The sequence below is a fragment of the Engystomops pustulosus genome, chromosome 3 (genome assembly GCF_040894005.1).
Source record: "Engystomops pustulosus chromosome 3, aEngPut4.maternal, whole genome shotgun sequence".
In the NCBI taxonomy this organism is placed as follows: Eukaryota; Metazoa; Chordata; class Amphibia; order Anura; family Leptodactylidae; genus Engystomops; species Engystomops pustulosus.
The window spans coordinates 84,908,087-84,921,314 of NC_092413.1; the positions used below are offsets into that span (position 1 = coordinate 84,908,087).

The window sequence follows — 13,228 nt, forward strand, 5'->3', positions numbered from 1 at the left end:
TTTAACTTTGAAATAGAGGAAGAAAAATTATAAACGGTGATAGCTGCTTTAGATATTCGGTAATATAAAGAATAAAATATGATTTTATTATCCTGCATTACCCTGATTATAAGTGAGAAAAAAAATCAATATGCGTATGATCGACACTAGACCTAATATTTCATGAAATATAAAGGTCTGAGAATATGAGGTAGTAAGCTTTTCCCTACATCACTCTAAGATGTATCTCTATCTGACATGTCGATACTTCCGAGTCAAGTACGTAAACTGGTGGATCTCAATGGTGGCTTCCAAACACACTCGTCCAGATTTATCAATAGTGACTAGTGAGGCAATATATGTACATATGTGCAGGGTGCGCCAGGTTATTGTAATACAGCCACATGCTCTTCAATTATAAGACACACCTTGCACTGCTTAGGAAGTGTGCAATTCAATTCTATGGAGTCGCTGTATTAAATGTATCACAAACTCTGACTAAGCACTAAGACGCCCCTTTTTTTTCTTGTCGGACACAGTACAGCCGCGACACAGAATTTGTGCAGACACTTTATAAATACATGTGCAAGCTCCAAAGACGTTCTTACCAGCGCAGAATACAACAGAAAACTGGCACAGCCAGAATAGTAGATCTGGCCCTCTATTTGCAGAAACCCAAAGCATCAGTGAAGAGTGTCCAATTTTTTATCTGCGGTCTGTATATGGCAGTCTGAACCAATAGCAGATTCTTATCGGTGGGCTATAAACTCATCTCCATTAAAGGACAATCTTTTTAAATGCTAAAGAAGTCAGTATGATATCTAGGCGATTGCTAGTTTTTGCCCATTCTGCTTTGAAATCATTCCTCATAAATGTCATGTGGGTTAACCTAAAGTAATTTTACACATGGCTTAAGCTAACCTTAAGTGTATCATATTGTATCATATAGTGTATCATATTGTACTCCATTTAGTTTTTGTGCTGCATTCTGCATTACAACTACCTACAGAAAAATGTATATACTTTGCTCACCAATGACACAGTATAAGATCCGGATTCAGCCCTATATGTTTTAAGACTGGCGTGTTGCGTGCCAGTGTTCATGAAAGAGGAACCTGGTAAGCAACATTTGATTTGTTAAGCACTAAGGCATTTGATGGCGCTATTTAAATAAAGATTATTATTATGCCAGAATAACCAAGAGGTTCTGACTTCCAATGATTCCAGTGCAGTAGTCCTATGCCAGAATTGAGATCTATTCTAGGTAAGACCCTTTGGTGTAGGTTATAGTCAATTTGGCTGAGTAGGGCATAAAAGGGGCAACTTGGGGCAACTTGTCGAGATTTGCTACCTTTTCATGTTTTGTTCTCCAGAAAACTCAATGGATGATATGTTAGGCGTATTTGCCTAAGATTCTGAGATGGAAAACCCTGATGTTTATACGCTCAACTGTCACTGTAACGTCAGCATTTCTTCTATAAATTTTCGGAATAAATGTTTTCATTTGTATTCTTTGGTGACTTAAGTGTTTGACTCTTGTTCTTGACATTAACTTATAACATTAGCTAGCTCATGACTATGTTAGCTAGAAACGTCCAGATATTTCTATAGAGATTGAAGAGTAAATACCAGGAAATCCTTAAAGGGGTTCTTCCCACAAACTAAAGTTAGGCCCTACCCACGGGATAGAGCCTAACTTGCTAATCAGTGCTGAGACCCCTACTGATCTCAAGAACAAGGGGTCCGCCAGCTCCATAAACATTAATTGAGCGGAACTTTCATGTGTGGACGTCTGCTCCATTAATCTGATGGAGCGACAAGGGGACACCTCATTCTCGCGATCTGTGGGGGTCTTAGCACTGAGACCCCTACTGATCAGCAAGTTAGGCCCTATCCTGTGGATAGGTCGTAACTTTAGTTTGTGGAAAATCCCCTTTAAAGGGGTTCTTCTACAAAACAAGTTAGGCCCTATCCTGTGGATAGGGCCTAACTTGTTGATCAGTGGTGGTCTCAGCGATGAGACCCCCACCGATAAGCAAGTTAGTGTGGATAACCTGTGGAACATGTTTTGTGGGAACACCCTTTTAATGCTCTGTCCAATGATTTAGTTATTGTTGCTTAGAGGATCTGTTTCCAAATCTTTACTTTAACTGTATCAGCAGGTCAGGGGTCCCAGAAGTATGGCAGCTTCTATACTGTTATCATTAAATATTTGTTAATAAGTTGGTGTCATAATGTCAGACTCAGCTTACCCAAGACCTAGGCATTATGTGACTATGTTATGACCTTTGGACAAGGATTCCAGTTGGAAATCTTCCTTTCCTTCTGCATTTTTCTGCTATTTTAAAAGGAAGAATGAATCATTACAACATATGGTGACATGGATAAAGGAACAGCAGTAAATATCTCCATCTATTACAGAATTGTTCAAACCATCCATGGGGCCCAATACTTTCCCATGCATGATCTTTGTAGAGTGTATAATTGAATCTGGATAAAGCATGGGTAAAAATGAAAGGCCTCTTTCAATACCTGGGATAGCTCTTGGTCTATGTAATTCTCCAGCTGTCTTCCTTAATGATATTTTCCTATAGTAGTACACCTTGATGACATCTGGATTTTTTTCAAAATTGTGTCAGCTAATGGGCTGCACATTCATTCTGTCATGCTCAGTCTTATGAAAATCATTTGACAAAGTGCCAATTTAAGCAAAACTGTTTTTACAGTGGCCTATGGATAATATCTGCTCAATGGTCATATGATGTCACACAATAGCTTTCACAAATTTCTAGTGGCAGTTCAGCCAAAACTACTGTGGTTGCGCCTCAGGACTCAGTTTTGACTGGCTTTGGCATAGGTATTTAAAGGAGTTTAAGTCCCCCCAGAAGTAAAAACATAGAGTAAGGCATTATTATTTCAAGCATACCATTCCGGTTTCTACTGCTATGTACTTCACGCTATGTTCACGCTATGTTTTTAATATGTGAGTTACGCTACCCAGCTCATCTGCTTCAGATGAAATGACATGCTTTTCCTATCCCACGACAAAACACTTATGTCAGATAGGCGTATGTCTGTTTTCCATTGAGACACCTTTTATTTCATATACCACACATTCCCTGTAGATTGACCTGTAATAAAAACAAACCTTTATATAGTGGTCATCGTGTTCCACAGCGCTTTTTAACCCCTTATCACCGACATTAGTTTTCAGCTCAATGACCAGACTCGATTTTTCAAATCTGACATGTCTCACGATAATTGGTTATAACTTCGGAACGCTTTAACATATCCTGGTGATTTTGAGAATGTTTTCTCGTGACACATTGTACTTCATGTTAGTTATAAAATTTAAGTGATAAGTTTTGTGTTTCGTTCTGAAAAAAAGTGAAAATTTGGCAAAAGTTTGTAAAAATTCTTCATTTTCCAAGTTTGAAATGTTCTGGTTTCCAGACAGGAAGAAAAACTACCCAAAAAGTTTGATAATTAACATTTACAGAATATCTGCTTTATGTTGTGATGATATTTTATGCTTCCGGTCATTTTTCTAGGATGTTATGAGGTGCAGAACTTTAGGTGCGATTTTTATTTTCATGAAAATTGCCATAACTCACATTTTGAGGGACAACTCAGCTTTCAAGTGACTTTGAGAGGCCTAAATAATAGTAAAACCCCATAAATTACCCCACTATAGAAACTTCACCCCTCAACATATGTAAAACAACTTCTATTAAGTCCATTAACCCTTTAAGTGTTTCACATGGGTTAAAAAATATGGACCTGCGATTTAGAAACTATGGAATTTTTTTGGAAATACATTCATTTAGGCCAAAACTGACATTTTCAGAATAAATTAAATGATGAAACGCACTGCAACGCTTGATGCCCAATTCCTCCCGAGTGTACTGATACCACATATGTGGTGGTAAACTGCTGTACGGGTGCACGGTCGAGCATAGAATGAATGGAGACGCCATGTACAGCAGATTTGTATTGTCACATTGTACGACCTATAAATTTTTATTTTTTTTGGTAATGCGATCATATGAGGGCTTATTTTTTATGGGATGAGATACAATGTATAAATAATTTATTTTGGGAGTCTAAAGCTTATTCATGAGATTTTATTAACTATTTCAAGGGGGACACAAACAAAATCATCAATTTTTATTTTGGATTGTGAGCATTCCCCCCCCCCCCCCCCGCTCACCGTAACGTAAAAATAATATTTTATCTTTATTCTCTGGTTCACTACGATTGCGGTGATACCTCATTTATATAGTTTTTCTTATTTTGCTCAATTTTCCTGAGCAAAACCAATATTGGAGAAAATCGCATTGTTTTTACTATTGACAACTTTTCAGGGCCATAACTTCTGTATTTTTCTGTTGTCAGATCTGGTTGAGGGCTTATTTTTTGCAAAAACAGTTGTTCTTTTCAGTCGTATCATATTAGGTACCGTAACTTTTTTTGATCACTTTTTAGAACATTTTTTGTGATGGTGTTTGATGAAAAATTGTATATTATGGGAAGTTTTTCGAGTTTTTTTTTTACGTAGTTCACCGAGCGGGTTCAATATTGATTTAGATTTATTGTACAGATTAATACGGACGCGTTGATACCAAATATGTACGTGTTTTGTGTTTTATATACTTTATTTGCATTTTATGTGTTACTGGGGAGATTATGGGTCTTTTATTTTATTTATTTATTTAATTATATTATAAAAAGATTTAATTTTTTTTTTTTTACTTTTTTACATTTTCTACTTCTTGGCTTGAATAAGCGATCATCCGATCGCTTATTCAAGCCTTTACACTGCAATACACTTGTATTGCAGTGTATAGTGAAAGTAACTGAGCATGCTGCGCATGCTCAGTTACTTACAGCCGGGTCCTGCCAGGAAGGCAGGACCCGGTGAGAAGAGGAGCCGACAGCCCCGGGTCACTCGTCGGAACCCGGGGCAGCGGCAGGAGGGATCGGATCCCCCGGTAAGCACACCGGGGGGGTCCGATCCACGGGGGACACACTTGCACGCCGCGGTCATGCTTGACCGCGGCGTGCAAGGGGTTAAACACCCGGGATCTGAGTTTTTCCGATCCCGGGTGTTAGTGCCGGGTGCCGGTGATTTGCTTGTGGAACTTGTGGTAAGCTGGGTTAATATTTCTTCAGAGTCTATCTACAATGGGCCCACGGGCCATTTGTTAACCCTTTAGTGCTTGTTAAAATATAACTTTTAAATTCTCATCTAAAATTAAATAAATTGCGTGCTCTTTCTTTGACTCAGTGTCTATTTTAAAATTATCAGGGATCCGTGGTCAGTCCTCTTATTTGTCTATCTTTCCTCTGTCAGTTCTAGCTGTATTTCTTAGTGCTATCCACTATTGTTCAATTTTAACCTATAGTTGCACATTCAGCAGTCTGACATGGGATGTTTATAGGGTTGGGGAAGATTTAGGATTGGGGTAGGGTAACTCTCATCATTCATTCCATCAATTCATTCATTCCCTTCACCTCCTCTATTCCCTTAGAAAAGTCTATTTTTCCTTCTAGTCCTCTTTGTCTTGAACTAGACTGATTCACTGATCGGCTGATCTCGTTCCCTGTTCTAAAATCCTAGCGTCGCCCCCCGACATGTTTCGCCACCTAACGTGGCGTCCTCAGGGGTTCGGGGCAATGGTGATATCACAGCCCGACACCGGCACCAGCGAGACCCGGTGACCCGAAAACTTCTTCTGATGCGCCGCCGTAGAAAGGCGTCGCATCAGAAGAAGTACCCTTAATGACCGCCGTAAAAACCCGATAGGGCGGTCATTAAGGGGTTAATATTATGGAGTACATATACAAAACAAATAAATTATTGTATATGTAAATATTACTGCCTGAATGTAAAGAACGTTTAAAATCAACTTTTATTAATTTTGTTGAAAAGTGGGCCTAATATATCCCAAAAACACACTTAGATCGAAATTTATTTTTATTTTATTTAAATGTATTTATTTATTGTATCTGTAAACAATCAATACTCATTTCCCCCAAAATAGGTCTCTTTCCCCTGGTAACTTAGTCATAACAATTAAAGTGTAACTCCGATTTCATAATAATTTTTACCAGATTGTTATATGTGATATTCCTCTTTCAAAACCAAAAAACATATTGTGTTGCTCTCCTTTAGAGGTTGGTTCAGGTCCCAGAGGTGGGACCCCATCTAACCCCAACCCTTCATGAGCCCTCTCTATACTACTCTTCACGACCGCCAAGCGTATATTTACGGTGGGCGGACGTGAATGGGTTAAGCATGTAGATAGCTTTGATAAAGCTATCTACATGAGGAATATAGTGACTATAGATCACTGCATGCTTTTCTGAATAATGTCTCATAAAAATTGACTGGTCACAATAATTGTTACATTATTTTTTATTGATTGTTAATTGCTGTGTTAAAGATGTTTCATTGTGAGCTACATTAAAGATACAGGCATTGATTCCGAATCAATTTTCAACTTGATAATCATTCTTATTGTTATAAAAAACATTTTTCCCCAGGACTGTCTGATCTACATTTACCTAGATATACAGTAGATATTTGTTCTTGGTGCCATGAAAGCTAGGTGGATGTGCTTCAATGTGAATATTGAATGTGAATCAAAGGGGTTATACTATCTTGCAAAATACTTTCTGTAAGAATTCTGCGCTGTTTTCTAGATCTCTGCTTGCTGACATCCATACATGGTCATGTGATGTCAAATGGGTGTACAAATTATTATATCACACAGCTCTGATGACCCTCTGTGATACTAACCAGTCATGCACCCATGTGACATCACATGACCATGGACTGTTTATTATCCTCGGGAAGTAAACAATGATAGCTAGTGGAGATAACAGTGAGGAAATGATACAGAAAGAATATTGGATAATTTGCTGAAAGTGGACAATCCCTTTAAAGATGTAACCAAGCTCATTAAAATATGAAGAGAAAGGTATGAAGATGCATCGCAATACTGATAATATGCTTTATGGAAAACATGCAGTCTTTATAGATATTGATAATATCTTCATATTTTAATGAGCTTGGTTATATCTTTAAAGGGATTGTCCACTTTTAGGACATTTTCCAATATACTTTCTGTATTATTCCCTCACTATTATCTAGATCTCTACTAGCTATCGTTACATACTTCCCGTGGATAATAACCAGTCCATGGTCATGTGATAGCCTCAGTTCACCCACAGAAAAATCATTTTTTGGCAAACTATGAAAAATCAAAATCTCTTTGAAAATCTCCTTTGAAATAATGACATTTTATTCATTGTATTTTGTAACTGTCAACATAGTGCCACTAAAAAGTGACCTGGGGTGTATAAGACATAAATCCAAGGCATAGACAGACAAATAAAAGTTGGTTATCAGTGTCTGAGATGTTTGACTAGCAGGGTTTCACAGCTATGCAGACAGCACAATAAGCACAGCTGTCAGCTCTGCATGCCATTAAAACTGATGACATTTTTGTGCACAATGTTAAAAGTCCCTAATTCTCACATCAATTATGTGGTAAGAAAAAAGTGATTAAAGAAGGAAATGATCTTATTTGCTACTTAACAGATTTCCCATAACCTAATTATGTTTCAGTGTCTTGGTTACTGAATAGTTACAATGAATTCCTAGAATATACATTCATAACTTGACTGTGCACATTCTTCTTATTGTAGAAAATATCAACATAAAGAAATGTTTCCTGTTTACATTGTCATGTTCCAGGTCATTGGACACTTGCTATTTTCCTTGATAGTGAAATGTTGTATATTGATGTCACCATAGAGGGATATGAACACATATATACTTGGTATAATTACGGCATATTTCTTTTAACTTTCTTATTACAGTATTTGCTTATCCTTATGTGCAGTCTACTTGCTTTCCTCAGTTTTTTTCTTGGAGAAATGTGAAGAATGTGTATACCACTAAAATCCTTTAGATTTGTTACACTGTGAACAATTTATGGTACAAACTTGAACGGGGAAAATGTTAATACCCTTAGCATTAATGCTCGCTGTGACCTTTCTGCCGTGGGAATCATACTCAAGTTATCTGCTTATCGAAGTCCACAACCTCATCCGCACACACACAAAAATCAGAACAAACTGCTATATTTTCAAGTTAATGCAAAGGAAATAGTCACTGGTCACATAGGCGGCTGTTCTGTACACAATAAATATTTATCCCTATGAAGGCTTCTTTCTGCCCAAGGCAGCTGCAATCTGCAATGGAATCCACTCCTCCTTCTCCACCCCCAACATTCTTCCCAGCATTTCTTTAATCATCCATACTCTAGTAATGGAAACACAGGAGCCTTGTATACAGGCGGTTATGAATCCTTCTTTATGTTTAGAAGTTCAAGTTTTTTTTTTCTAGAAGAAGCAAACCGCAGTGAAACATACAAAATGATTATTTGCAATGCTTTTGTTGAATACTGAACAGAATGCATGATTATTCTTGTTTACCAAACATTAGTAATGAGTCTATAAAAAATATAACAAAAAAATCCATCATGATAAACCAGGGACACTTACTGATAGATCCAGGCACTGTGACTGTGAGTATGCTAATGAGTCTGAGGGGTTCTGGGGGGTGTTACCAGAGACCCTCAGTGCTGCAGATTCACAGGCTGCTAAAATGAGCAGAACATGTCTCTCCCTCCCCCAGCTTTTTCCTCCCTCTGCCTTTGTAATCTATCAGCAGCAGGACGTGCAGGCAGAGGGGAGGCCTGCTCTGCTTATTGTAGCACCATGTGAAATTACAGCCCTCAGGGGCTCTGAAATGCCCACCCAAATCCCTTAAAAGAATACTCCAGTCAAAGGTAATTCATTGAATAATGCATGGTGCATGACCTTAAGCAGTGTCGGACTTGGTTTCCTGGGCCCACCAAAGAAAATCAATTTGGGGGCCCACTCTTCATTATACCCCAGGAAATATACTCCAAATTGTGATATTTCCGGGGTTCAGTATTGAGTTGAGGCAGGGCGCACCAGAGGATCCTCTGGTACTCTGGTGGGCTAGTCCAACACTGGCCTTAAGGGAGGAGCATGTCTCATTTTCATTGCATTCCTAGAATCTTGCTAGAACCTAGAGTCATGCTCCTGCACAAGGTATAATTCAATAAATCAGAAGGAAGGAGGCCATGGATAAGAAATATAAGAAGATTACCTTAGTCACGGTGCCTGGATCTTTGATGAAGTGTCCCTGGTTTATCATGATAGATTTTGGTTGAAGATTTTCTTTAAATATTGGTTTTGGATCTCTCAATACTTCTATTATTCTGTGTGCTGGTGAATGCTGCCATTTATTAGAAATGGAGAAAGAATGTTTATATTTATTTTATACCAGGCAGGATCATTAATTTTATGATGTTTCTTTTTATTCTTCAAGGACAACTTAGTTCCAGCAAGATAATAATTTAAGAAAATCACCAACATTATCTCTATGATCTCCAGGAAAATGAGATGCAACTGTAAATGAGAAAAATGCATTAAGAACACACATTGACTGTAGTAAATCAGAGATAGTACGGGAGTTCTGAAGGTGATTCTGTCCGTAAGTATGAAGTCATGTTCTTAATAAAATGTTGTTTCCTTGTCTATAGGACATATTAAAATCTTGCCTCCAAGGCTCATGCCAGGAGCTAGGAAAAAAGATCTACTTTCAAAAGTGCAGAGTTAAAGAGGACCTGTCACCCTGAAAAACGGCACTAGGAGCTACTTACTAAAGTAAGCAGCTGCGAGTGCTAAAACAAACGATGCAGTGTTACAATGAAAGCGTTATCGGAAACCTCCGGTAACACTAACAAACACTGCTGCGCTGTACACTACAAACTGCGCGTCATGCGGCAGTCACCACCCTTAATCCCGCCCCCTCATGAATAATGTTTGTAATTTACAGCACAGCAGTGTTAGCGTAATCAGAGGTTTCCGATAACGCTATCATTGTAACACTGCTGCGTCTGTTTTAGCACTTTAGTAAGCAGCTCCTAGGGCCGATTTTCACGGTGACAGGTCCTCTTTAAGGATTTGAAGCTTTTTATTTTACTGTTCCTCTTTCTGCCCCGATGATGAATGCAATATGTATTTGTAGGTCTGACCCATCACATAGTTTAGTGTTAGTCACACAGATATGACTGTACAGTAGGTTACATAGTTATTGTGAAGTAACCCGCAGTTGACTTTGTGTACATATGTTTTCCTAACCTCTAGAAACTGTCTTAATGATATAACATAGCTATTTAATTACTGAGGAATTAAGAAGCAAGCAACAGAGGTGTAAATAAGACAATCTAGTTGAATAGATCTGTCTTTAGAGGGCACTCAGGAAAAATGTGAAATGTAAGTAAAAGATAACTCTATTCTGCACAAATCCATGACATGTTTATTAAACCAAATAGCAAAATGGGATAGGACAGACATTCTGAAGTACAGCTGAAGAAAAATTGAGCCATATTTTATTTTGTACATTGTTATACTTTTAAAATAGCAATTTTAATAAAATGACAACAAACTAGGCACAAAAATCCTTGAATTTTATTATTTAACATAGATCTTCGTTAAGAAATACAAAATCTCTGATACAGAATACAGGCTCTCATAAACATTGTCTATATTCTGCTGTTAATGGCCCAGATTTACTTTTAGTGAGGCAAACTATGCTACGTGTGCTACGTGCAGTGTGACTCACTTGTGTGCAGAGTGTACAAGACTAATGAAGACCTGTGCACAGTCGCACCCTGCAAGCGCCAATAACGGTTAGAGTGCACCAGATAAAATCTGGTAAAATCTACTAGAATTTAATGTGCTTGTGCCACAATTATAACGCACTTGCCGACATAAATGAGGCGGCCGGTTGCGAATATGCACCGGAACGCCCTTTTAGGTGCACAGTGTGGTGTCATGGCGCATATAGTGCAGCCGCGATACAGTAGTGGCGGAAATGCTGAATAAGTACATGTTCAAGCAGTTTTCACATGTATTTATGTGCAAACTTTGTGAGACTACTCGCGCAAACAGATTAATACATCTGAGCCAATGTGTTCAGGGTTAAAAAGGGGAACTTTATTTTCTACAGCCATGCTGTGTACCACTGTAGAGGGATCATAACCCATAGGTATCTAACTGATGCATCCAATAAAAATGATTGAGTGAATTATTTCATATTTTTAAAATACACTGAATATAAAAAAAATGTATGTCACTCAAGTCTATCACTGTATATAAAAAAATGTATGTCACTCAAGTCTATCAATTAAATTAACTCTGTACTCACCTTTCTGACGCCACCTGCAGGTCCTCTTCTTTCTTCGGCTACTTTGGTTCTGTCTCCATTACCCTATGACGCCAGCCGCTTGCTGACATCGGCAATGCACAGGGGCATCGGAAAGGTGAATACAGACTTCATATTTTTTATAGGGGGTTGGGGGGTGAATAGCTATATACTGGGTGGAGGCTATGACCTATGCGTTTCCCACCCTAGGCTTATAGTTTGAGAGTGTCAGAAAACACCAATATTGGGGCACCTATACTTATAAATTAAGGCGTAGGTGGTGCAAAAAGGAATAAAATAAACAACGTCAGTTTTCCGTTTGAAAACGATAATAAATGACCCCCATTGTTTTTAACTCACTAACCTCTTCTAATAAGCTTGGTGTAAAGAACACTACATGATACACTAAGCATTTGATATAGAGCCTTTATTTAAATATAGAGTAATCATTTGTCTTTTGACAAAGTGTAAATATAAAACCTATATGACATGGTACAAATGTTCCCAATAGCCAGCAGATTACAAGAGAAAGAATTCTGGATATTCCTCTGTAAGTGTAAGGAAGTGCTCCTCCCACCTCAAAGAGAAGTGGTAGGGCAGTGGACACTTTGCTCCATGGTTATTGGGAATACTACTCTTGAGTAAATTTTGGTCTGAAGTATGACATAACTCCTATATGTCATATTTTTTTGCTAGATTTTCCAGTTATGCATGCTGTCAGGATTCGGGATGTGTGATTCCACTGGACCACCGCGGGAGGCGGTACTTGCCAACACGTGGAACCAGGTCTTCACCAGAGCCCGTTGCAAAGAGGGATGGACCGAGGTCGAGGCACCTTAGCAGAAGACTCGTGGTCAGGTCCAGGCACAGGGTCAGGGCAGGCAGCAGAGATGCAATGTCAAGTTCAATCCGGGGTCAGCAACGGGAGGTCCAGGCAGATGGGAACAGGAACACAGGCACACGGGACACAGGAACACAGCAACGCAGGAACACAGAAACACGGAGGAACTCTGGTAACATAGGAACACGGAGGGACTCTGGCAACACGGCAACACAGGACTCAGGAGAAGGAACACACGGGAGCAGGAACACATGATACACAGGAACACACAGGAACGCTGGAGGCACAGTAATGCAGGAGACACAGGAACGCAGGAGACACAGTAATGCAGGATAATCGCTAGGGAGCTTTTTCTAAGGCTGTGAGGCACGAAGATCCATCAGGGGACATAGGAAGGGGCTGTGAATTTAACTGGGAAGGTGGCAGGTCAGCGCCAATTATTGGGTGCCACAGTGACCGCCGCTGGAACCAGGAGAGGTGAGTTCTTTTGTGGATAGCGTCCGGGGGCACAAAGAGGTACACGGGTGCGCCTGCGACGCATATGGGTTGCAGGGGCACCCGTGACACATGTGTATAAGTGCTCCGTGGTCCACCATGTGATTTTTGTGGTAGATGCCTACCCTTTGGAGATAGACACAGCAGATTATGACCTCTCAAATCAAAGAGGATATTAGTCATATATGACACATATTTGATACACGAGGTCCCTAACAAGGTCAAAGTTTTTCTTGAGAAAGTTATTGCCCTGAATAAGAGGAGAAAGTTACTGCACAAGGCTTAATTGTAAGACTGTATAAATGTAACTCCTTAAAGGGGTTTTCCACTTTCAGAAAATAATTGATATGGTTTGTGTAATTAAAAGTTATACAATTTTCCAATTTACTTTCGGTATCTATTCCACATGGTTTTCTAGATCTCTGCTTGCAGCCCTTTTCCCCACTCTCTGTTTCATTCCTTCCATTTTTTAATGCCTGATTATAAATGTGTCCCCTCTTGTTTTGATAGTTCTGTTAGACATTTCCTTGACACAGACACAGAGAATGTGCATACAAATACACAGATGGTTTTTCTCATGGAATTTGGGGTGATCCATCGCA

The 13,228-nt window shown here is 39.0% G+C and overlaps 1 long non-coding RNA gene across 1 annotated transcript in view; it reads left to right on the plus strand.

Moving 5' to 3' along the window:
- Positions 1-12,881, plus strand: part of LOC140120494 (uncharacterized) — a 37,429-nt gene extending 24,548 nt beyond the window's left edge. The window contains exons 2-4 of the long non-coding RNA XR_011853824.1: positions 9,410-9,574; positions 11,314-11,408; positions 11,987-12,881. This is a non-coding gene — a long non-coding RNA (uncharacterized lncRNA). The remainder of the gene's footprint in view (positions 1-9,409; positions 9,575-11,313; positions 11,409-11,986) is intronic.
- The last annotated feature ends 347 nt before the right edge of the window (positions 12,882-13,228 follow it).